This window comes from Callorhinchus milii, unplaced genomic scaffold, assembly GCF_018977255.1.
Source record: "Callorhinchus milii isolate IMCB2004 unplaced genomic scaffold, IMCB_Cmil_1.0 Scaffold1, whole genome shotgun sequence".
In the NCBI taxonomy this organism is placed as follows: domain Eukaryota; kingdom Metazoa; phylum Chordata; class Chondrichthyes; order Chimaeriformes; family Callorhinchidae; genus Callorhinchus; species Callorhinchus milii.
The window spans coordinates 132,389,849-132,412,864 of NW_024704742.1; the positions used below are offsets into that span (position 1 = coordinate 132,389,849).

At 45.5% G+C, this 23,016-nt stretch overlaps 1 non-coding gene across 1 annotated transcript; it reads right to left on the reverse strand.

The window, feature by feature from the left end:
- Positions 1-21,255: 21,255 nt before the first annotated feature.
- trnal-aag lies at positions 21,256-21,337 on the reverse strand. Its single transcript has one exon. It is a non-coding gene; the product is annotated as a tRNA-Leu (tRNA).
- Positions 21,338-23,016: the final 1,679 nt, after the last annotated feature.

A 23,016-nucleotide genomic window follows, 5' to 3' on the forward strand; every position in this document is an offset into this window, starting at 1 on the left:
AGTAAGGGTTTGAGCCCTCACTAGGTGGATGATAGATACTAAGAACTACCTGTGAGCTTCCTGATGGACAATGCATCTCAGCATGAAATGCATAAGAACATTGCCACTGTTCTCCTGTACGCAGCTTGGGCACACGTCCCTTCCCATTGAGCGATGGTACCACCAAATGGAAGTGCGGAGTTTAAGCCATAGCTGCTTGCCTCTTTGCAGACCAATGTCCTTTAACACAGAGTGGTGATGTATAGAATAGATTATTCAGGAGGCAGGTGGTCAAACCAGATTGTGTCAGTTAACTCTAGAGGGAATTCAATAGCTATTTTCTTCTTCCTCCCATCAAAATCCTCCCAAGAACCTACAGAATGCCTCATACTCCCCTCGTACTCGTACTCCCCTCTCTCCCTACCTCCCCCCCCACACAACACACCCACCCTCCCCTTCCCAACAACCTAAACTGTCTCTGTGTTCCCCTCCAGCTTTGCAGAACATTTCTAGATATTATCCCAAGTGAAAGCTGCTTCTTTAATATTTGTCAAGACTTGAAGATCCATCTCAATACTCTCCTCTTCGGTCACCTTCCTCGCTCTATCCTCCCTGCCCTCCACCCCTCCTGATCCCAATCACCAGCCCGGTTGCTGTTGTACCTTGTCACTGCCCCTTCAGAGCCTTAAACACTTTTTTGCAATCCCGCTCTCAACCTCCTCGGCTCTTATATTTTACAATCCAATTCACATTTATTTACTGAGGCCCTTCATGTCTGGAGAATGTCTCAAAACACTTTACGCAGTTGACTGGGCATCCGAGTCCTAATATTTCTGCACGCTTGCCCTAGGTTTAATAGATGCACTTTTTCATCAAACAGACAAGCACAATATCTGACCCGTCAACTCCACTTAGATTTTTCGACGCATTTCGCCCACAAAATATAATATATTCTCTGAAGCGCTTTGATACATCTCAAAGACGTGATAAGTCGCTATATCAAATGCAAGGACCAGTATTATTATTATCATTATTACTATTATTGTCATCATCTTGAAAATCCGCACAGAGAAATGTTTCGTTACTTTTTTTTAAATGGAATTAATTATTGGTAGATTAATTTCTTCTTGTTTTTTTTGTTTGGAGAATCCAAAAGTAGGGTTGGGAACAAGAAGAAATGTCATGATTCCAGTGAATTACTTTTGATCAAAGACGACAACAACAACCACAACAACTTGCACTTATATAGCGCCATCCTCGCAGGGTAGTGCCTCAGAGCACTTTTCTGATGTCCATGTTTTTGCCTGCTTTATAATATGTAATAAGTAATTAGAATCTATGATATATCACATAATAATAATAATAATAATCCTTGCATTTGATATAGCGCTTTTCACGTCGGGAGGACGTCCCAAAGTGCTTCACAGAACAAACTGTAAAGTGAGTTGACTGTATATTTGTGGGCGAACGCGGCAGCCAATTGCGCACAGCAATGTCCCACAAACAGTCGTAGATTGAAAATGATCAATTTTATTATTGTTTTTTTTTGAGGGATTATTATTGTCATCATCTTGAAAATCCGCACATATACAGTACATAATGTATATTTGTAGAAATAACCAAGGTAGCTCATCACATCACAAATAACATTGCTTATGGTCATTTGTGGGCCACTCGCTGTAGCACAAATGGGCGGCCATGCTCTTCTACAACAGCGTGGCCCAAAAGGCGGCCCACGGGCCACATCCGGCCCAGCGGGTGATTTTCTCCGGCCCGAGACCATTTCCAACTTCCGCTCGTTCCCTCCCTCCCTCCCTGGTAAGTGTCTTCCCAGGGCAGCTGCAGGAGCCGCCGGTTGGGAGGACCCATTGGGGAGAGCTGTTACTGCATCTGTCAGGAAGGCAAAGGCATCTCTTACCAACGTGTCCTGAGCAACCTCACCGGCTCCTGCCGCTGCAGATAGTGACCCATGGGACTGATTGGGAGAGAGATTAAGGGGTGGGGGCAGAAGTGGACAGAGGGTAGATGGGGGGAGAGAGAGGCGGGGGGGGGGGGGGGGGGGGTGGGGGATTGAGAGATGGGGAGGAGAGAAGGAGGAAAGGGAGGAGCAGAGAGATGGGGGGAGGTGGAGAGAGGGGGTTAGGGGAGATAGAGTACTTATGTGAGAGACAGATAAGAAAGGGGAAGTGAGAGGGAAAGAAACTGTGAGAGTGATTGAGAGAGCAGCTAGAGAAAGAGAGTGGGAGAGAGTGTGTGAGAGAGAGAGTATGAGGGGAGAGGGAGTGAATGTGAGGGAGAAGGGGAGAGAAACAGAGAGAGGGTGGATATTGAGAAAGGGTAATTGAGAATGATTTTGAGAGGGGATAGAGCATGTGTGGGAGAGAGAAGGGAAGTGAGAGAGAGAGTAATTGAGAAAAGGAGAGAGGAGATGGTGGAGAGAGTGGTTGAAAGGGGGAGTGTGAGAAGTGGATTGAGAGAGTAATTGAGAGAGAGTGTGTGCAAGAGAGGGGGAGAGAAGGAGAGAGAGTGCCCCCTCCCCTGCTCTGTCCCCCCTCCTCCCACCACTCTCTCCTCCTCTTTCTCTCCCCCCTCTTCCCCCTCCCTCAATCCCCCTCTCTCCCATTCAGCCGCATGGGTCACTATCTGCAGCGGCAGGACTAAGTTGCTAAGGACTCGGTTGGTAAGAGATGTGGTTGCCTTCCTGACAGACTGCATTGATGGCCGGTATTATTTCCACTCTCTGCTCTGTGTCCTCCCAGCCATTGGCTCCAGAGAGGGAGGGAGGGAGCGGAAGTTGGAATGCTGGAAATGGTATCGGGCGGATAAAATCACTGGCCGGGCCGGATGTGGCCTGCGGGCCACCAGCTGGTCCAGGCTGGATGCAGCCCACGGAATTTTCTCAAATAGAGAATCCGGCCAGCGGCCACCAAAAGGTTGGCCCTCGCTGGCCTCCAAAACACACAATCACTGCCCAAACATTTTGAAGGGAAATCTCAATGCGTGATAATGATTTCTTTCTATTGCCTCCAACAACAAGGCTAACACATCCATTGTCATATATATTAATCCGTGTGCAGGCAAACACTGGGATCAACAGTAGCTTAAATCCAAGGTACTACTACCTACATTAATCTACTGAGCTATTACTCCCTACATCGCAAAGGCTTCTCAAGCCCCCGAGTGCTCAGTGGGAGTAAAGAGTCTCCTCTGTGACGAGCTGCTGTGATAAGAGTTGCAGCCTCCAGCTACATATGCATTGCAAGGGGCCAATATTTATGAAAGCAGCAATGGCTGAAATTAAAGAAGGTTTGACTTAAAGAACAGGTCCCCATCTGACCTCCTGCCCCATCCTGTGACAGAATAGACCAGAAGCCCCTGCATTGCATCTGAGAATGCTTGTCCAATCTCCACTTGTCACAGTGCCTTCTTGTGGACCGAAAGAACTTACAACAACGACAACTTGCATTTACATTGCGCCCTTCACACGGGGTAGCATCCCGAGCACTTGTCGATGGCGGAGTCAGACACCGAGTCAGGGGGTGAGAGAGGGTGGAGGTGACTAACTCGCAAACAACCAATTACATTTGTACAGCGCCTTTCACATCAGGAGGGAATCCCAAGGTGCTGGACAATCCGGGATCCGTACATGAGCTGGTGGTTGGAATCAGGAGAGGTGGAGGGCGGGGAGGGTAGGGGTAGGAGAGGTGACTGAAGGCACTGTCGAAGAGGAGGGTCTTGAAGGAGGCCAGGGAGGGGACGAGGCGGAGGGACTGTGGGATGGAGTTCCACTTCCAATAACTCATCGGTGAGCCCTTTTTTGCTTTGGAACGACTTGTTATCAGGAATTTACTGTCATGTAGCTCCCAGGTTGATAGGTAATTAAAGTCTTAAAAGGTTTTCTGCAGAAGGGGTGCTGTGTGTATTATGAGCTGATTTACAGCCACTTATTAAAGATGCCGACCACAGTGTACAATAAACTTGTAGACAGCAGCAACAGTTGACCTTTTAAGAGCTTAGAATATGATGTTTGCGGAGAGAAAAGATTGTGCTTCCAGCTGATGCAGAACAGCAGCGTGTTAATATTCATTTGCCAGCAAAGGTCACACTAAATTCAGTCTGCAGATTTTCATCACTCTTGTATTTGCTTGTATTTTACCCTCGAACTCAACTCACCTGCTCATAAGAGCTTGAATTGATGTTGTTTTGTTGCTTTGATCCTCAGATCTCTGTACAGCCTCTCTCCTCCACCCAAGCTCTGTGACCACCCCCTTTCCAGCTAATCCCTCTGATAACCCATTTTATCGTGTTTCTTTTTGTTTCCCTCCCCCACCCCGATTTTCCTCACAGTCACAGATGTGTAAAGTGTTTTGGAACCGTAGAAATTTATGGCACAGAGTAATAATGACAATCAGTCCATTTGATATAGAGCTTTATCACATCGTTGAGATGTCTCAAAATGCTTCACAGAATATATTATAAAATGACTGTGCTTTTTATGGGCGAAACGCGGCAACCAATTGCGCACAGCAGCTTCCATAAACAGTCGTGAATTGAGTGACCCAATTTGTTTTTAGGTATTATTACCCCCGCCAATCAATTGACAACCAGGTTCCTACTTATTGCTAGGAAGGCCACTCAGCCCATCGTGTCTGTGCCGGCTTCATCAGGAGCAATCCTCTCAGGCGCACTAACCTGGCCTTTCCCCACATCCATGTAGTGGACTCTTTTTAATATATCTAGTTCACTCTTGAAGGCCAATATGGATTTTGCCTCAACCACCGCTCCCAGCAGGGCATTCCATATCCTACTCTGTACTTGGAAAAAAAATCTAACCTCCCATTTGCTCGATTACTAACTATCCTAAATTGATGCCCTCTAGTTACTGACCCGTGTGAAGGGTTCTATGTAAATGCAAGTTGACTGACCAAATTTATTCTTTTGGGGGGAATTATTAGCCTCGGAAAGTGAACTGTCAATCGACTAACAAATGGGTTCCTACTTACTGGAGTCCTGTAGCTCAGTGGTTAGAGCACTCGCTTTGCAAGCGAGAGACCTGAGTTCAATTCCAGGCAGGGCGAAACCTTGGGCAAGTTTCCTTACTCCACACGCCTAATAATAATCCCTCCAAAAACCAAAAACAATAATAAATTGGTCATTTTCAATCTACGACTGTTTGTGGGACATTGCTGTCCGCAATTGGCTGCCGCGTTCTCCCACAAATATACAGTCAATTCACTTTACAGTGTGTTCTGTGAAGCGCTTTGGGACGTCCTCCCGACGTGAAAAGTGCTATATCAAATGCAAGGATTATTATTATTATTACTGCTACATAAACAGAGGCGTGCGGAGAAAGGAAACTCGCCTAAGGTTTTGCCCTGCCATTAAATAACAAATAAACAAAATTACATTTGTGTAGCCCTTTTCATGTCGGGTGAATGTACCAAGGCACTGGACAATCAGTGGTTTGGATCCGAGCTGGGGTTTGGGATCAGGGAGGGTGGGGTCAGGTGACAAAAGAGGGTGACAGAAGGCAAGGTCGAAGAGGAGGATCTTGAAGGAGGCAAGGGAGGGGGCAAGGTGGAGGGAATGTTGGATAGAGTTCCAGAGGGTGGAGGCAAAGTGTCTGATGGCCCGCCCACCAATGGTGGGTCGAACAAGGCGGGGGATGTGAAGCAGGCCGGAGCCTGCTGAGCGGAGGGAGCGGACAACTTGGTAGGGGGTTAGGAGGTCACAGAGGAAAGGGGGAGCAAGGTCATGGAGGCTTTGAAAGTAAGGACCAGGATCTTGAACTGTATCCTTTGTGTGAGGGGAAGCCAGTGGAGCTGGGCAAGCAGAAGATCGCGGAGTCTGGTGCGGGAGAGGACACGGGCTGCAGAGTTCTGGATGATTTGCAGCCTTGGGGAGGCTGACAAGCAGGGAGTTTGGGTACTTGAGTCTGGATGTTATGTATGAGGGTCTCGGCGACCTGCGGTGTGAGAGAGTGGCGGAGCCGGGCGATGTTGCGGACGTGAGGGAAGGCAGAACGGGTCATGATATGGATGTGGGGCATGAAGGACAGTTGAGGGTCGAACAGAACGCTGAGGTTCTCTATTGCTCCGTGAGATGTAGAGTGCATCCATGGAGGGGTCAGTATTGGGACCACTGCTGTTTTTTGATCTGTATAAATGCCCTGAACTTGGGTATAGGGAGTACAATTTCCAAGTTTGCAGATGATACTAAGCTAGGAAAAGTAGTAAACAGTGAGGAGGATAGTAGCTGACTGCAAATGGACATAGACAGACTGGTAAAATGGGCAGATACGTGACAGGTGAAGTTTAATGTGGAGAAATGCAAAGTAATGCATTTTGGGAGGAAGAATGAAGAGAGGTAATATAAGCTAAAAGGTACAGAGATGGGGCTGAAGGAACAGAGAGACCTGGGGGTTCATATATAAGTAAATCTTTAAAGGTGGCAGTACAGGTAGATAACAAGAACAACAACAAAATTACATATATAGAGCACCTTTCACGTCGGGAGGATGTCCCAAGGAGCTGGTTAAACAAGCATACGGGATACTAGGCTTTATAAATAGGGGCATTGAATACAAAAGTCAGGAAATTATGCTAAACCTTTATAAAACCCTTGATAGGCCTCAGCTAGAGTACTGTGTTCAGTTCTGAGCACCCACTTTAGGAAAGATGTCAAGGCATTGGATAGGGTGCAAAGGAGATTTACCAGGACGTTACCAGGAACGAGGGGCTTCAGTTATCAGCAGAGGCTAGAGAAGCTAGGATTATTCTCCTTGGAGCGAGAAGGTGAAGAGGAGACTTAATAGGAGTTTTGAATATTATGAGGGGATTCGATAGGGAAATTCAAGGAGAAATTATTTCCACTGGCGAGTTGGTAACCTGAGGACACCGATTTAAAACAGTTGTTAATAGTTGAAGAGAAATTTTTTCACACAGCGAGTTGTTCAGATCTGGAATGCATTGCCTGAAAGGGTGGTGGAAGCTGTTTCGATAACAACTTTTAAGTGAGTAGATAATTATTTGGGGAGGACAAGTTTGCAGGGCTATGGAGAGAGAGCGGGGGAGTGGGATTGAATTGGATAGCTCTTTTCAAAGATTCAGCACAGACATAATGGGCCGAATGGCCTCCTTCTGTGATGTATAATTCTGATTCTCTGATTATGCTGGACATTTATCAAACACAGTGTGACAAATAGAAAGACATAAACCACTAACTATCAACAACAACAACAACTTGGATTTATATAGTGCCCTCCACGCCGGACAGCGTCTCAGGGCGCTTTACAGTAACGGGTCCCAGGGCCAAGCCAGGGGGAGGGGGAGGAAGGTGACCAAGGCGCGGTCGAAAAGAAAGGTCTTCAGCAGAGACCTGAAAATGGGAAAGGAGGGAGCGAGACGAAGGGAGTGAGGAAGGCAGTTCCAGAGCCTCAGGGCATAGTGGCTGAAGGCACAGCCGTCGAGGGTGGAGCGGAGGACTCGGGGGATGAAGAGGAGGCCAGACCTGGAGGAACGAAGGCAACAGGTACTGTTTTGAGGAGACAGGAGGTCAGAGAGGTAGGGGGGTGCAGAGGATTGCAGGGACTTGGATACAGCGGTGAGGATCTTGAAATCGATCCTCTCTGGGATAGGCAGCCAGTGCAGTCTGGCAAGGACTGGGGTGATCGGGGAGCGGAGTTTCGTGCGGGTGAGAATGCGGGCAGCAGAGTTCTGAATGATTTGGATTTTATGGATGGTAGTGGATGGGAGACCAGCGAGGAGGGCGCTATCGACCTACCTCCTGGCTTATCTCCTGATCTGATCTGTTCCAGCTCTCGGTGATGTCTTGCATCTCAGCACTGACCTTCCAGCTTTGCCTCTAAATAAAAAAACGTGCAACTTGTCTGACCCACTTGAGTTGACAGAAATCTAGTAACACAATGACTTCCATCTGTGCCCTATAATGGCTAGGCCTACCAGAGTACTAGCCATAACTCAGAATCTATCACCTAATAATATAAAAATAATAATCCTTGCATTTAATATAGTTTTATAACGTTGTTGAGATGTTTCAAAGCTCTTCAAGAATATATTGTCTGTGTATTTTGTGGGTAAAACGTAGCAGCTAAATGGACATATCAGTGTCCCACAAACAGTGATGGATCAAGTGACCAAATTTTTGACTAATAACCGGGTTCTTACTTACTGCTAGGTAAAGAGAAGTGTAAGGAAATTTGCCTAAGGTTTCTCCCCACCTGGGAATCAAACTCAAGTCTTCTCACTTGCAAGGCAAACACTCTAATACTACACTACATAGAGGGTAACTGGGAGGAAAATCTCTGGCTGCCAACAGAAAAAAGATGGCACACATCTCCAGGATATAAGGAGGCACCAGAGATAGATTGTTGGAATGGAATGCACACTCAATCCCTGGAGTGATGCTTATCTAATTCTGGAAAGGATTAGGTGCAAGTTGGCAAAGCCAAGGCTTGGGGACCTCAGAGTGTGTGTTGGAGTAACTGCTGGAGTCTGACCAGCTAAAACCACATAGCTTGCCATTGCTATTGTTGCCTGGCAAGATTTCCCGCTGCTTGTCCTACCCATTAGGGCATAGGCTTGCAGAGTTAATAGGAACTGACTGGGATGACTCACTGCCCCCAGTGATGGATCTGCCCTTCCAGGTCCTGCCAATGAGTCAGGCTGGCTGTACTGTCATCAGCAGTGCCTGGAGTACTGCAGACCAGTCTGGCTCAGGAACCGGACTACCGAGACCGGCACAGAGAGTTGCTCGATTCTGACATTCCATTGCCAGGCATGTCACCTTGGAGCCAGTTCAGCTCCAAGGAGACCCTTCTTACCCCCGACCCAAGGAGGGCAGTCACTAGTTGGTTGTTTGACATCCGACAAGTAAGGGTTTGAGCCCTCACTAGGTGGATGATAGATACTAAGAACTACCTGTGAGCTTCCTGATGGACAATGCATCTCAGCATGAAATGCATAAGAACATTGCCACTGTTCTCCTGTACGCAGCTTGGGCACACGTCCCTTCCCATTGAGCGATGGTACCACCAAATGGAAGTGCGGAGTTTAAGCCATAGCTGCTTGCCTCTTTGCAGACCAATGTCCTTTAACACAGAGTGGTGATGTATAGAATAGATTATTCAGGGAGGCAGGTGGTCAAACCAGATTGTGTCAGTTAACTCTAGAGGGAATTCAATAGCTATTTTCTTCTTCCTCCCATCAAAATCCTCCCAAGAACCTACAGAATGCCTCATACTCCCCTCGTACTCGTACTCCCCTCTCTCCCTACCTCCCCCCCACACAACACACCCACCCTCCCCTTCCCAACAACCTAAACTGTCTCTGTGTTCCCCTCCAGCTTTGCAGAACATTTCGAGATATTATCCCAAGTGAAAGCTGCTTCTTTAATATTTGTCAAGACTTGAAGATCCATCTCAATACTCTCCTCTTCAGTCACCTTCCTCGCTCTATCCTCCCTGCCCTCCACCCTTCCTGATCCCAATCACCAGCCCGGTTGCTGTTGTACCTTGTCACTGCCCCTTCAGAGCCTTAAACACGTTTTTGCAATCCCGCTATCAACCTCCTCGGCTCTTATATTTTACAATCCAATTCACATTTATTTACTGAGGCCTTCATGTCTGGAGAATGTCTCAAAACACTTTACGCAGTTGACTGGGCATCCGAGTCCTAATATTTCTGCACGCTTGCCCTAGGTTTAATAGATGCACTTTTTCATCAAACAGACAAGCACAATATCTGACCCGTCAACTCCACTTAGATTTTTCGACGCATTTCGCCCACAAAATATAATATATTCTCTGAAGCGCTTTGATACATCTCAAAGACGTGATAAGTCGCTATCAATGCAAGGACCAGTATTATTATTATCATTATTACTATTATTGTCATCATCTTGAAAATCCGCACAGAGAAATGTTTCGTTACTTTTTTTTAAATGGAATTAATTATTGGTAGATTAATTTCTTCTTGTTTTTTTTGTTTGGAGAATCCAAAAGTAGGGTTGGGAACAAGAAGAAATGTCATGATTCCAGTGAATTACTTTTGATCAAAGACGACAACAACAACCACAACAACTTGCACTTATATAGCGCCATCCTCGCAGGGTAGTGCCTCAGAGCACTTTTCTGATGTCCATGTTTTTGCCTGCTTTATAATATGTAATAAGTAATTAGAATCTATGATATATCACATAATAATAATAATAATAATCCTTGCATTTGATATAGCGCTTTTCACGTCGGGAGGACGTCCCAAAGTGCTTCACAGAACAAACTGTAAAGTGAGTTGACTGTATATTTGTGGGCGAACGCGGCAGCCAATTGCGCACAGCAATGTCCCACAAACAGTCGTAGATTGAAAATGATCAATTTTATTATTGTTTTTTTTTGAGGGATTATTATTGTCATCATCTTGAAAATCCGCACATATACAGTACATAATGTATATTTGTAGAAATAACCAAGGTAGCTCATCACATCACAAATAACATTGCTTATGGTCATTTGTGGGCCACTCGCTGTAGCACAAATGGGCGGCCATGCTCTTCTACAACAGCGTGGCCCAAAAGGCGGCCCACGGGCCACATCCGGCCCAGCGGGTGATTTTCTCCGGCCCGAGACCATTTCCAACTTCCGCTCGTTCCCTCCCTCCCTCCCTGGTAAGTGTCTTCCCAGGGCAGCTGCAGGAGCCGCCGGTTGGGAGGACCCATTGGGGAGAGCTGTTACTGCATCTGTCAGGAAGGCAAAGGCATCTCTTACCAACTGTGTCCTGAGCAACCTCACCGGCTCCTGCCGCTGCAGATAGTGACCCATGGGACTGATTGGGAGAGAGATTAAGGGGTGGGGGCAGAAGTGGACAGAGGGTAGATGGGGGGAGAGAGAGGGGGGGGGATTGAGAGATGGGGAGGAGAGAAGGAGGAAAGGGAGGAGCAGAGAGATGGGGGGAGGTGGAGAGAGGGGGTTAGGGGAGATAGAGTACTTATGTGAGAGACAGATAAGAAAGGGGAAGTGAGAGGGAAAGAAACTGTGAGAGTGATTGAGAGTGATTGAGAGAGCAGATAGAGAAAGAGAGTGGGAGAGAGTGTGTGAGAGAGAGAGAGAGTATGAGGGGAGAGGGAGTGAATGTGAGGGAGAAGGGGAGAGAAACAGAGAGAGGGTGGATATTGAGAAAGGGTAATTGAGAATGATTTTGAGAGGGGATAGAGCGTGTGTGGGAGAGAGAAGGGGAGTGAGAGAGAGTAATTGAGAAAAGGAGAGAGGAGATGGTGGGGAGAGTGGTTGAAAGGGGGAGTGTGAGAAGTGGATTGAGAGAGTAATTGAGAGAGAGAGTATGTGCAAGAGAGGGGGAGAGAAGGAGAGAGAGTGCCCTCTCCCCTGCTCTATCCCCCCTCCTCCCACCACTCTCTCCTCCTCTTTCTCTCCCCCCTCTTCCCCCTCCCTCAATCCCCCTCTCTCCCATTCAGCCGCATGGGTCACTATCTGCAGCGGCAGGACTAAGTTGCTAAGGACTCGGTTGGTAAGAGATGTGGTTGCCTTCCTGACAGACTGCATTGATGGCCGGTATTATTTCCACTCTCTGCTCTGTGTCCTCCCAGCCATTGGCTCCAGAGAGGGAGGGAGGGAGCGGAAGTTGGAATGCTGGAAATGGTATCGGGCGGATAAAATCACTGGCCGGGCCGGATGTGGCCTGCGGGCCACCAGCTGGTCCAGGCTGGATGCAGCCCACAGAATTTTCTCAAATAGAGAATCCGGCCAGCGGCCACCAAAAGGTTGGCCCTCGCTGGCCTCCAAAACACACAATCACTGCCCAAACATTTTGAAGGGAAATCTCAATGCGTGATAATGATTTCTTTCTATTGCCTCCAACAACAAGGCTAACACATCCATTGTCATATATATTAATCCGTGTGCAGACAAACACTGGGATCAACAGTAGCTTAAATCCAAGGTACTACTACCTACATTAATCTACTGAGCTATTACTCCCTACATCGCAAAGGCTTCTCAAGCCCCCGAGTGCTCAGTGGGAGTAAAGAGTCTCCTCTGTGACGAGCTGCTGTGATAAGAGTTGCAGCCTCCAGCTACATATGCATTGCAAGGGGCCAATATTTATGAAAGCAGCAATGGCTGAAATTAAAGAAGGTTTGACTTAAAGAACAGGTCCCCATCTGACCTCCTGCCCCATCCTGTGACAGAATAGACCAGAAGCCCCTGCATTGCATCTGAGAACGCTTGTCCAATCTCCACTTGTCACAGTGCCTTCTTGTGGACCGAAAGAACTTACAACAACGACAACTTGCATTTATATTGCGCCCTTCACACGGGGTAGCATCCCGAGCACTTGTCGATGGCGGAGTCAGACACCGAGTCAGGGGGTGAGAGAGGGTGGAGGTGACTAACTCACAAACAACCAATTACATTTGTACAGCGCCTTTCACATCAGGAGGGAATCCCAAGGTGCTGGACAATCAGGGATCCGTACATGAGCTGGTGGTTGGAATCAGGAGAGGTGGAGGGCGGGGAGGGTAGGGGTAGGAGAGGTGACTGAAGCACTGTCGAAGAGGAGGGTCTTGAAGGAGGCCAGGGAGGGGACGAGGCGGAGGGACTGTGGGATGGAGTTCCACTTCCAATAACTCATCGGTGAGCCCTTTTTTGCTTTGGAACGACTTGTTATCAGGAATTTACTGTCATGTAGCTCCCAGGTTGATAGGTAATTAAAGTCTTAAAAGGTTTTCTGCAGAAGGGGTGCTGTGTGTATTATGAGCTGATTTACAGCCACTTATTAAAGATGCCGACCACAGTGTACAATAAACTTGTAGACAGCAGCAACAGTTGACCTTTTAAGAGCTTAGAATATGATGTTTGCGGAGAGAAAAGATTGTGCTTCCAGCTGATGCAGAACAGCAGCGTGTTAATATTCATTTGCCAGCAAAGGTCACACTAAATTCAGTCTGCAGATTTTCATCACTCTTGTATTTGCTTGTATTTTACCCTCGAACTCAACTCACCTGCTCATAAGAGCTTGAATTGATGTTGTTTTGTTGCTTTGATCCTCAGATCTCTGTACAGCCTCTCTCCTCCACCCAAGCTCTGTGACCACCCCCCTTTCCAGCTAATCTCTCTGATAACCCATTTTATCGTGTTTCTTTTTGTTTCCCTCCCCCACCCCGATTTTCCTCACAGTCACAGATGTGTAAAGTGTTTTGGAACCGTAGAAATTTATGGCACAGAGTAATAATAACAATCAGTCCATTTGATATAGAGCTTTATCACATCGTTGAGATGTCTCAAAATGCTTCACAGAATATATTATAAAGTGACTGTGCTTTTTATGGGCGAAACGCGGCAACCAATTGCGCACAGCAGCTTCCATAAACAGTCGTGAATTGAGTGACCCAATTTGTTTTTAGGTATTATTACCCCGCCAATCAATTGACAACCAGGTTCCTACTTATTGCTAGGAAGGCCACTCAGCCCATCGTGTCTGTGCCGGCTTCATCAGGAGCAATCCTCTCAGGCGCACTAACCTGGCCTTTCCCCACATCCATGTAGTGGACTCTTTTTAATATATCTAGTTCACTCTTGAAGGCCAATATGGATTTTGCCTCAACCACCGCTCCCAGCAGGGCATTCCATATCCTACTCTGTACTTGGAAAAAAAATCTAACCTCCCCATTTGCTCGATTACTAACTATCCTAAATTGATGCCCTCTAGTTACTGACCCGTGTGAAGGGTTCTATGTAAATGCAAGTTGACTGACCAAATTTATTCTTTTGGGGGGAATTATTAGCCTCGGAAAGTGAACTGTCAATCGACTAACAAATGGGTTCCTACTTACTGGAGTCCTGTAGCTCAGTGGTTAGAGCACTCGCTTTGCAAGCGAGAGACCTGAGTTCAATTCCAGGCAGGGCGAAACCTTGGGCAAGTTTCCTTACTCCACACGCCTAATAATAATCCCTCCAAAAACCAAAAACAATAATAAATTGGTCATTTTCAATCTACGACTGTTTGTGGGACATTGCTGTCCGCAATTGGCTGCCGCGTTCTCCCACAAATATACAGTCAATTCACTTTACAGTGTGTTCTGTGAAGCGCTTTGGGACGTCCTCCCGACGTGAAAAGTGCTATATCAAATGCAAGGATTATTATTATTATTACTGCTACATAAACAGAGGCGTGCGGAGAAAGGAAACTCGCCTAAGGTTTTGCCCTGCCATTAAATAACAAATAAACAAAATTACATTTGTGTAGCCCTTTTCATGTCGGGTGAATGTACCAAGGCACTGGACAATCAGTGGTTTGGATCCGAGCTGGGGTTTGGGATCAGGGAGGGTGGGGTCAGGTGACAAAAGAGGGTGACAGAAGGCAAGGTCGAAGAGGAGGATCTTGAAGGAGGCAAGGGAGGGGGCAAGGTGGAGGGAATGTTGGATAGAGTTCCAGAGGGTGGAGGCAAAGTGTCTGATGGCCCGCCCACCAATGGTGGGTCGAACAAGGCGGGGGATGTGAAGCAGGCCGGAGCCTGCTGAGCGGAGGGAGCGGGCAACTTGGTAGGGGGTTAGGAGGTCACAGAGGAAAGGGGGAGCAAGGTCATGGAGGCTTTGAAAGTAAGGACCAGGATCTTGAACTGTATCCTTTGTGTGAGGGGAAGCCAGTGGAGCTGGGCAAGCAGAAGATCGCGGAGTCTGGTGCGGGAGAGGACACGGGCTGCAGAGTTCTGGATGATTTGCAGCCTTGGGGAGGCTGACAAGCAGGGAGTTTGGGTACTTGAGTCTGGATGTTATGTATGAGGGTCTCGGCGGCCTGCGGTGTGAGAGAGTGGCGGAGCCGGGCGATGTTGCGGACGTGAGGGAAGGCAGAACGGGTCATGATATGGATGTGGGGCATGAAGGACAGTTGAGGGTCGAACAGAACGCTGAGGTTCTGTATTGCTCCGTGAGATGTAGAGTGCATCCATGGAGGGAGATGCTGTCGGGGTCCGAGGTATGGAGGTGCTGACGGGAGCCAAGCAGGAGGGCCTCGGTCTTGTCGATGTTCAATTGCAGGACATGTGCAACATTAATGCTGTTCCACCATCAGCCATAGTGATATGTCAATGTCAGTGACACTTTCAGTGGTATTGTTGCTTAAGGCACAAAGTTATGAAAAGTGATCAGCGAGAGAACTTTCAAACAGCCGGGCACCAGCAAAAATTTTGATCTCATCATCGAACTGGGGAAGATTGAGCTGGGAACAAGGGAGAGAGTTGATCCGATAAACAGGCAAAGCTTGAAAAATAGTCTTGTCAATGCCGGCCAAGGGGGGATAGTAAAGTGGGAGAAGGAGAACAGGTGATGTCTACCTCAATAGCAAAAAATAAATGTCATTTCTCCAGAAAGAATAGGCTTTAAAACGTTGCGTAGAATTACAACAACAACTGCATGCATTTATATAGCGCCCCTCACACAGGGTAGCATCCCAGAGTGTTTTACATTGACTGTTAGAGGTCATTTGGCGTGACTTGTCCTTGCGCAGGTTTATACTCTGCAACGGCTTGCACAAATCGGTGGCCATGTTCTTTACAAAATCACTCTACTTTACAGTGAATCTTGTGAGACATTCTTCCGACGTGAAAGGAGCCGTATCAAATCTAATGACTATTATTACGCTGTTACTACAGTTTAAAACACTCTATACAGGTAGTTTCTAAATCATTTCCAATGATGGGTCAGCCAGAATAATAACACTGCCTTGTTACATATGTTACTTTTCCTATATTTGCACTTCTTAAATATTTTCTTTTTGCAGCAGGTTAATACTTTCCTTCACGAGGTTATTATTATTATTAGAGGTTGGGTTTTTCTCTCTTTTGTCTTTTTTCAGCCTGGCGATGGAACACTTCAGAGCAGCTCTTAAGAGCATCGGTAATATTGCCAAGTGAAAGCCAGTAGCAGGGAACATATGACTTCTCTGCTATCTGCGGAAACACTTTTCAGGTCTCCAGCTGCCTCACCCTCTCTCTTCTCTCTCTCTCTCTTTCTATCAACCTCTTTCTCTATGCCTTCCTCCATTCGCCCTCCATCTCTCCCTCCCAAAAAATAATAATAATAATTTGGTCCCTCAATCCACGACTGTTTGTGGGACACTGCTCTGCGCAATTGGCTGCCCCGTTTCGTCCACAAAGTATACAGTCACTACACTTTACGGTGCAACCTGTGAAGCACTTCAAAACGTCTCGAAGACGTGATAAGGCGCTATATCAAATGCAAGGGTTATTATTATTAGTATTATTCAGTGAGCGACAGTAAATGTATGGAACAGGCTCACGAGGGAGACGGTAAAATCAGAACGTGTTGATTCTTTAAAGAATAAATTAGGCAGATTTCTGTTAGGAAATAATATCTCGAGATACAGTATATAGTTTGGGACATGACATGTCATGCGACTGCCAGGATGGTGGAAGGCAAACTGGATGGACCTTGGTCTTCTTTTGCCCAGCAACTTCTTATGTTAATAATAATAATAATAATCCTTGCATTTGATATAGCCCTTCTTACGTCTTTTAGACGTCTCAAAGCGCTTCGCAGAATAGACTGTAAAGTGAATTGACCGTATATTTGTGGGAGAAATGCGGCAGCCAATTGCGCACAGTAGTGACCGACAAACAGTCATGGATTGAAATGACCAATTTATTATTGTTCTTTTTCTTGAGGGATTATTATCAGGCGTGTGGAGTAAGGAAACTTGCCCAAGGCTTCACCCTGCTAGGAATCGAACCCAGGTCTCTCGCTTGCAAAGCGAGTGCTCTAACCACTGAGCTACAGGACTCCATGTTCTTATTTGTTTGCCAGCCTCTGCTTTTGCGGCCGACATTCTCAGGGACAGATTTGGCTGTTTCTCGGGCTGTAAGATTAACCGCAGTTACAGTGAGCGTGTTGCCATTACAGTAATTTAGCTTGTGTTATGCAACATTTGGCTTTTTCCTTTGCATTGGCCACTTATGAAGGTTTTCAAATATCTTACCCACAAATAGTTGGCTAGAGCTTTAGAATTACACTCCATTGTTAAACCGTAGGGTTAGCATTTGGGATAATTCCTGGTATAATTACTCTGACCCTTTGTCTGAGTTCATTAAGCTGTTTATATCCCCTGCCTTCTGCCTGCTTCCCTTAGATTCAAAGCCATGCTTTTCTTCCCCATATTATAATAATAGTCCTCTCTTTGATGTTTGCCCACAAAACATACAGTCAATCCAATTCACAATATATTCTGTGAAGATCTTTGAGATGTCTCAATGCAAGGATTATTATTATTGTATTATTTTTGATAGAGCGCCTTTCATGACAGTAGGAAGCCTCAAAATGTTGCTCCTCATATTCCAGTCCTTCCATTCCCTCAATCATTTTTGTTGCCCTCCTCTGTATCTTCTCGATTTCTCCAATATCCTTTTCATACTGCGGCGTCCAGAATTGTATTCAGTACTCTAAGTATGGTCGCACCAATGATAATAATAATAATAATAATAATAATAATAATAATAATAATAATAATAATCCTTGCATTTGATATAGCGCTTTTCACTTATACAAGATAATAATAATAGTCCTTGCATTTGATATAACACCTTATCACATCTACGAGACATCTCAAAGCACTTCACAGAATATACTGTAAAGTGAATTGACTGTATATTTTGTGGGTGATAGATATACTGTAGAGTGTAATATTCTTCTGTTTTGTAAGCGAACATGGCAGCCAATTTACACACAGCGATGTTCTAGAAACAGCCGTGAAGTCTACCCAACAATTAATGCTGGATTACGTTTTCAGCCCTGAGCTATTGTTTCGGGTGTATCATAAAACTCCTAGACATTTGATAAATGTTTGTCGGAAGCAGATCCCCCTTTGTCAGTGATCTGAATGCAGAGCTACCAGCCTAGGTGTTCAAAGTGTCTAAGCATTGACTAAACAGGCAAGGTTTAGTGTCCAGCCTGGGCACTGCAATGGAACTACAGAGCTTTACAGCTCGAAGAAGGCCATTCAGCCCATCATGTCTATCCTAGCTCCTTGAAATAGCAATCCATCAGTCCTATTTACCCGCCTTTCCTCCACCCACTCCCATACCTCTTCAAATTACTCATTGTCAGCCTGGCTCAGGTGGTCTTAAGGTTGTTGGTTCTAAGCCCCATATCAGGACTTGCAACTCATATTGACTAGGCTGACACTCGAATGCAGTGTTGGGGGAGTGCTCCACTGTTGAGTCCTATAGCTCAGTGGTTAGAGCATTCGCCTCGCAAGGAAGAAGATCTGGGTTCTATTTCTAGCAGGGCAAAACGTTTTGTAAGTTTCCTTACTCCACACGCCTCCATTTCGCCCACAAAATGCACAATCAATCCACTTTAACAGTATATCCTGCGAAGGCTTTGAGATGTCTCAACAACGTGATAAGATGCCATATAAAATGCAAAGAATATTATTTTATTATCTAATTATTATTGTAATTGACAAGTTGGGGAGGATTTGAGCTCAGGTTTCCATTCGTTGCAACCCCTTTGATAAATGATAAGTCTGCCGCTGGTTGTGCCAGACAAACCAGAAACAAGGAGACATCATCTGAAAATTAGAGATAAAAAAAATAATCCTGGCATTTGATAAAGCACTTTTCACATCAAGAGACATCTCAAAGCATTTCACACAATATACTGTTCAGTGGAGTGACTACATTTCGTAGGCCAATGCGGCAGCCAATTTCCGCACAGCAATGCAGATTATAAACACCAGCATGGATTATTGGGCCAAACGGCCTGTAACACTCAATATAATTTCATTTTGAAATCCTTGCCGTTCTTCAGAAACAATTTCTGGCATGTAATAATAATGATCCTTATATTTAGTATAGTGCCTTTCATGTCAGGAGGACGTCCCAAAACTCTTCACAGACTTTTGTGGGTGAAGCAGCAGACGATTTGCACATAGCAATGTCCCGCACACAGCCATGAAAGTGAGTGACCAATTCTGATGAAAGGTCATCAACCTGAAACGTTAACTAATTTTCCTCTCTTCATTGATGTTGCCTGACTTTCTGCGTGTTCTCAGCGACTTCTGTTTTTATTTTGGGGGATTGTTGGCCAGGACGATCAAATAGTGGTCATGGGATATTTAACGTCCACTTGAACAGGCAGACAGGACCTCGGTTTAACATCTCATCTGAAGGATGTAGGTGAGCATCAGATGTCAGGATGGTGAGAAGCAAAATCGGAAACCATTTCCTCACAAGGAGGGCTATGAAAATGTGCAACAGGCTGCAGAGGAAGAATCAATTGAGATATTTAAAAAGGGACGTCAAGGGTTGGGGTGTAGTGGTGAGCACTTTAGATGCCCTCCCGATGTGAAAGGCATTATAGAAATGTAAATTGGATTAGCAGATATGTGCATAGAGAAAAGATACACAAATGGGATTAAAGATCTACCGATATTCAATCAACTGTTTCAATGTGCTCAATGTGTTAATTGGAACCCCAACCTCAGGTCCCTCCAACTCACTTCCTTCCCCTCCTTCCACGCAGATCTCAAACACATTGTCGACAATCAAGGCTTGGGGCTCCCAGAGTGTGCATTGGAGTTGAACCAACTAAAAGACTTGCCATTGAGATGACTGTTGCTTGTCCAGCTCGGACCAGCTACCCAATTACGGCTTTGGCTTGCAGGGTTAACAGGAGCTGTTATTGCTACCAATATAATATTTTACAGTCACACAGCCTGACATTCTTCAGATACATTCATATTGATGTATCATTAACATGTCATTCTTTTAATGTATAATTCACGAAGCTCATGCATTTTGCATGCTTTGTTGCACTTGACACAGTGGGAGGAGAATCTGTTCCGCTTGTCAACCGATTGCAAACTTATCATTGCCCTGTTATGATGCATCGGGCTTTCTTTGGAGGATTTAATGTGTCTGCTATTTACAATGCCATTAGCATTGCTAGGCTCACCAATCAGTACCACTTCCATTTAACGGGCTCAGCAAATTTACCTACCGCACAGTGTGAGTTTTTTTAGACAGCCTTGGGTTCAAGCTGAAAGACCTTTTAGCAAAATCTAAAAAAATTAACAAAACGTTTTACATTGAAGATAATGAACATGAATGTTTCGCCCACAAAATGCACAGTGAAATTCACTTTACAGTACTGTACAGTCATGCGAAGTGCTTTGAAGGTCTTGACAATGTGATAAAGCATTATATAATAATAATAATAATAATAATCCTTGCATTTCATATAGCACCTTATTACATCTCAAAGTGTTGCACAGAAAATTGTAAAGTAAATTAACTGTAAATTTTTGTTTGGGAATTATGGCAGCCAATTGTGCACATCAGTGTCCCACAAGCAATCGTGAATTGAATGACTAGATTATTATTATTTTTTTAAAGAATTCTTACCCCAGAAAGCAATCACCAATCAACTATTATATGTCCTGCAGCTCATTGGATTTGATTCCTGACATGGCGAAATGTTAGGCGTCCTCCACACCTCTTTTTACCTAGCAGTAAGAAGGAAGGTTGGTAGTCGAATGGCGGTCGCTTTTCCCGGGATAATAATTCCTTCAAAAAAAAAAATAATAATTTGGTCACTAAACCCACAGCTGTTTGTGGGACACTGCTGTGCGCAATTGGCTGCTGCATTTCGCCCACAAAATATATAGTCAATTCACTTTACAGTATATTCTGTGAAGCATTTTGAGAAATCTGTAAAAATATGGGGACCATGTACATCATACAGGTAAATTACTAATTGAAGAAAGGAGGGTGCCAAGGCCTTTTGCTTTAACCTACTCGTGTCTCACCCAACAAGTCCAACACTACACTATGGGAAAACAGAATTGTCAGTTTCTTTTGCAAGCTTCAAAACACCTGCCTTCATTCTCTGTCTATAATAATGGCCTCTTCTACAACTTGGGACGTCCTCCCGACATGAAAGGCGCTGCATAAATGCAATTTGTTGCATTTGTCATCTTCTCTGATGAGAAAATTACCTGCAGAATTGATTTAAATTACATTACTCCTTTCCATTTATCTGCCAAATGCAGAATCCAAGGCCAGGAAAGACAAGACAAAGCTGCCTCGTCCAGAGAAATTACCGTTCCTGTGACTGGTGCTCGGAGGGCGGGCGATCAATGCAAAGCAATCGATCTTCATTTGGTTAAAGTTTTCTCTCCTGTAAAACTGCAGTTTGCAAAAACGGGTAGAAAATTCTAAGACAAAGCAATTTGGCAGCGGTGGGATTTGAACCCACACCTCCGAAGAGACTGGAGCCTTAATCCAGCGCCTTAGACGGCTCGGCCACGCTACCACATTGTAACAACACAACAGGACATTGTTTAAGGAATTGTCACTGGTGGGAACTGAACTCAAAGGGGCACTTTTATCCCACATACAACAACAACAACAACTTGGATTTATATAGAGCCCTCGATGCCAGGCAGCGCTCAGAGTGCTTTACAGTAACGGGTCCCGGGACCGAGCCGGGGAGAGGGGGAGGAAGGTAACCACAGGCGCGGTCGAAAAGAGAGGTCTTCAGCAGAGACCTGAAAGTAGGAAGAGAAGGGGCGAGATGAAGGGAGTGAGGAAGGGAGTTTCAGAGTCTCGGGGCATAGTGGCTGAAGGCACAGCCGCAGAGGGTGGAGCGGAGGACTCGGAGGACAAGGAGAAGGCCAGACCCGGAGGAACGAAGGCAAACGGGTACTGTTTTGAGGAGAATGGAGGTCAGGGAGGTAGGGAGCGTGCAGAGGAGTGAGGGATTTGAAGACAAGGGTGAGGATCGATTTCAAGATCTGGGACAGGAAGCCAATGCAGGCTGGCAAGGACCTGGGTGATCGGGGAGCGGAGTTTGGTGCGGATGAGAATGCGGGCGGCAGAGTTTTGAATAATCTGGATTTTATGGATGGTAGTGGAGGGGAGGCCAGCGAGGTCGGCCATTAGAATATTCCAGCCGAGAGGTGACAAAGGCATGGACCAGGGTTTCAGCGGCTTTTGAAGTGAGGTATTGCCGGAGACGGGCGATGTGTCGGAGGTGGAAGAAGGCAGTGCTGGTAAGGGATCGGATGTGGGGGAGGAAGGATAATTGGGGGTCGAACCTGACGCCTAGGTTAGAAACATTAAAAACAGATTTCTACAGATGAAGCAATGCTTCACATATTTGTTTTAAATAAACGAAAAAATAAAAAATAAAATAAATAAAATAAATCCTTGCTTTGCTATAGCGCCTCATCACGTCTTCGAGACGTCTCAAAGCGCATCACAGGATATACTGTAAAGTGAATTCACTGTATAATTTGTGGCCGAAATCTTAGGATGATTAAAATAATATGAAAGCAGGAATGTAATAAGTAATAATCATCTAATGGCTTTAAATATCAAGTAATGTTCTATAGAATTTGCCTAAAGTTCTGTAAAAACTGCCTGAATAGTGACCACTTGGCGACTGCTGAAAAAATCGCCATTACCTTTATTATTATTATTATTGTGGAAGGACAATTTACTGGCGGGGTATTTTGAAATGACTTCTGGGGAATTTTCCCCACCACTTTATATGTTAAAAATTGGCGTGTGTCACAGTGTAACTTTTTGTCGGCCCCCCCACCCATAAAATGGAGAAACTCAAAGCTTTGTTGATAGACATTGGCTTTTGGAAAATCCTATTGGATTCAGTAAAATCCCATTTCTTCTTCAGCTTCCGATTTCCCTAATCGTGTTGCCACGTTTCTCTTTGTTACCGATCTCCCTTTGTGCTGTGACCTCTGTCTTTATACAGATTGTGAGATCTGAAAAAATGCCAAGCCTCATGTTGGGATTTGCACCTCAACAACAACAACTTGCATTTACATAGCGCCCTTCAGGCAGGGGATCTTCCTGGAACGCTTGTTGTCAATTCATATTGTCCAGACGGACACTCCAATGCAGTGCTGGGGGAGTGCCACATTTTTGGAGGTGTCATCCTTCAGCTGAGACATCAAACCGAGGTCGCTTGAT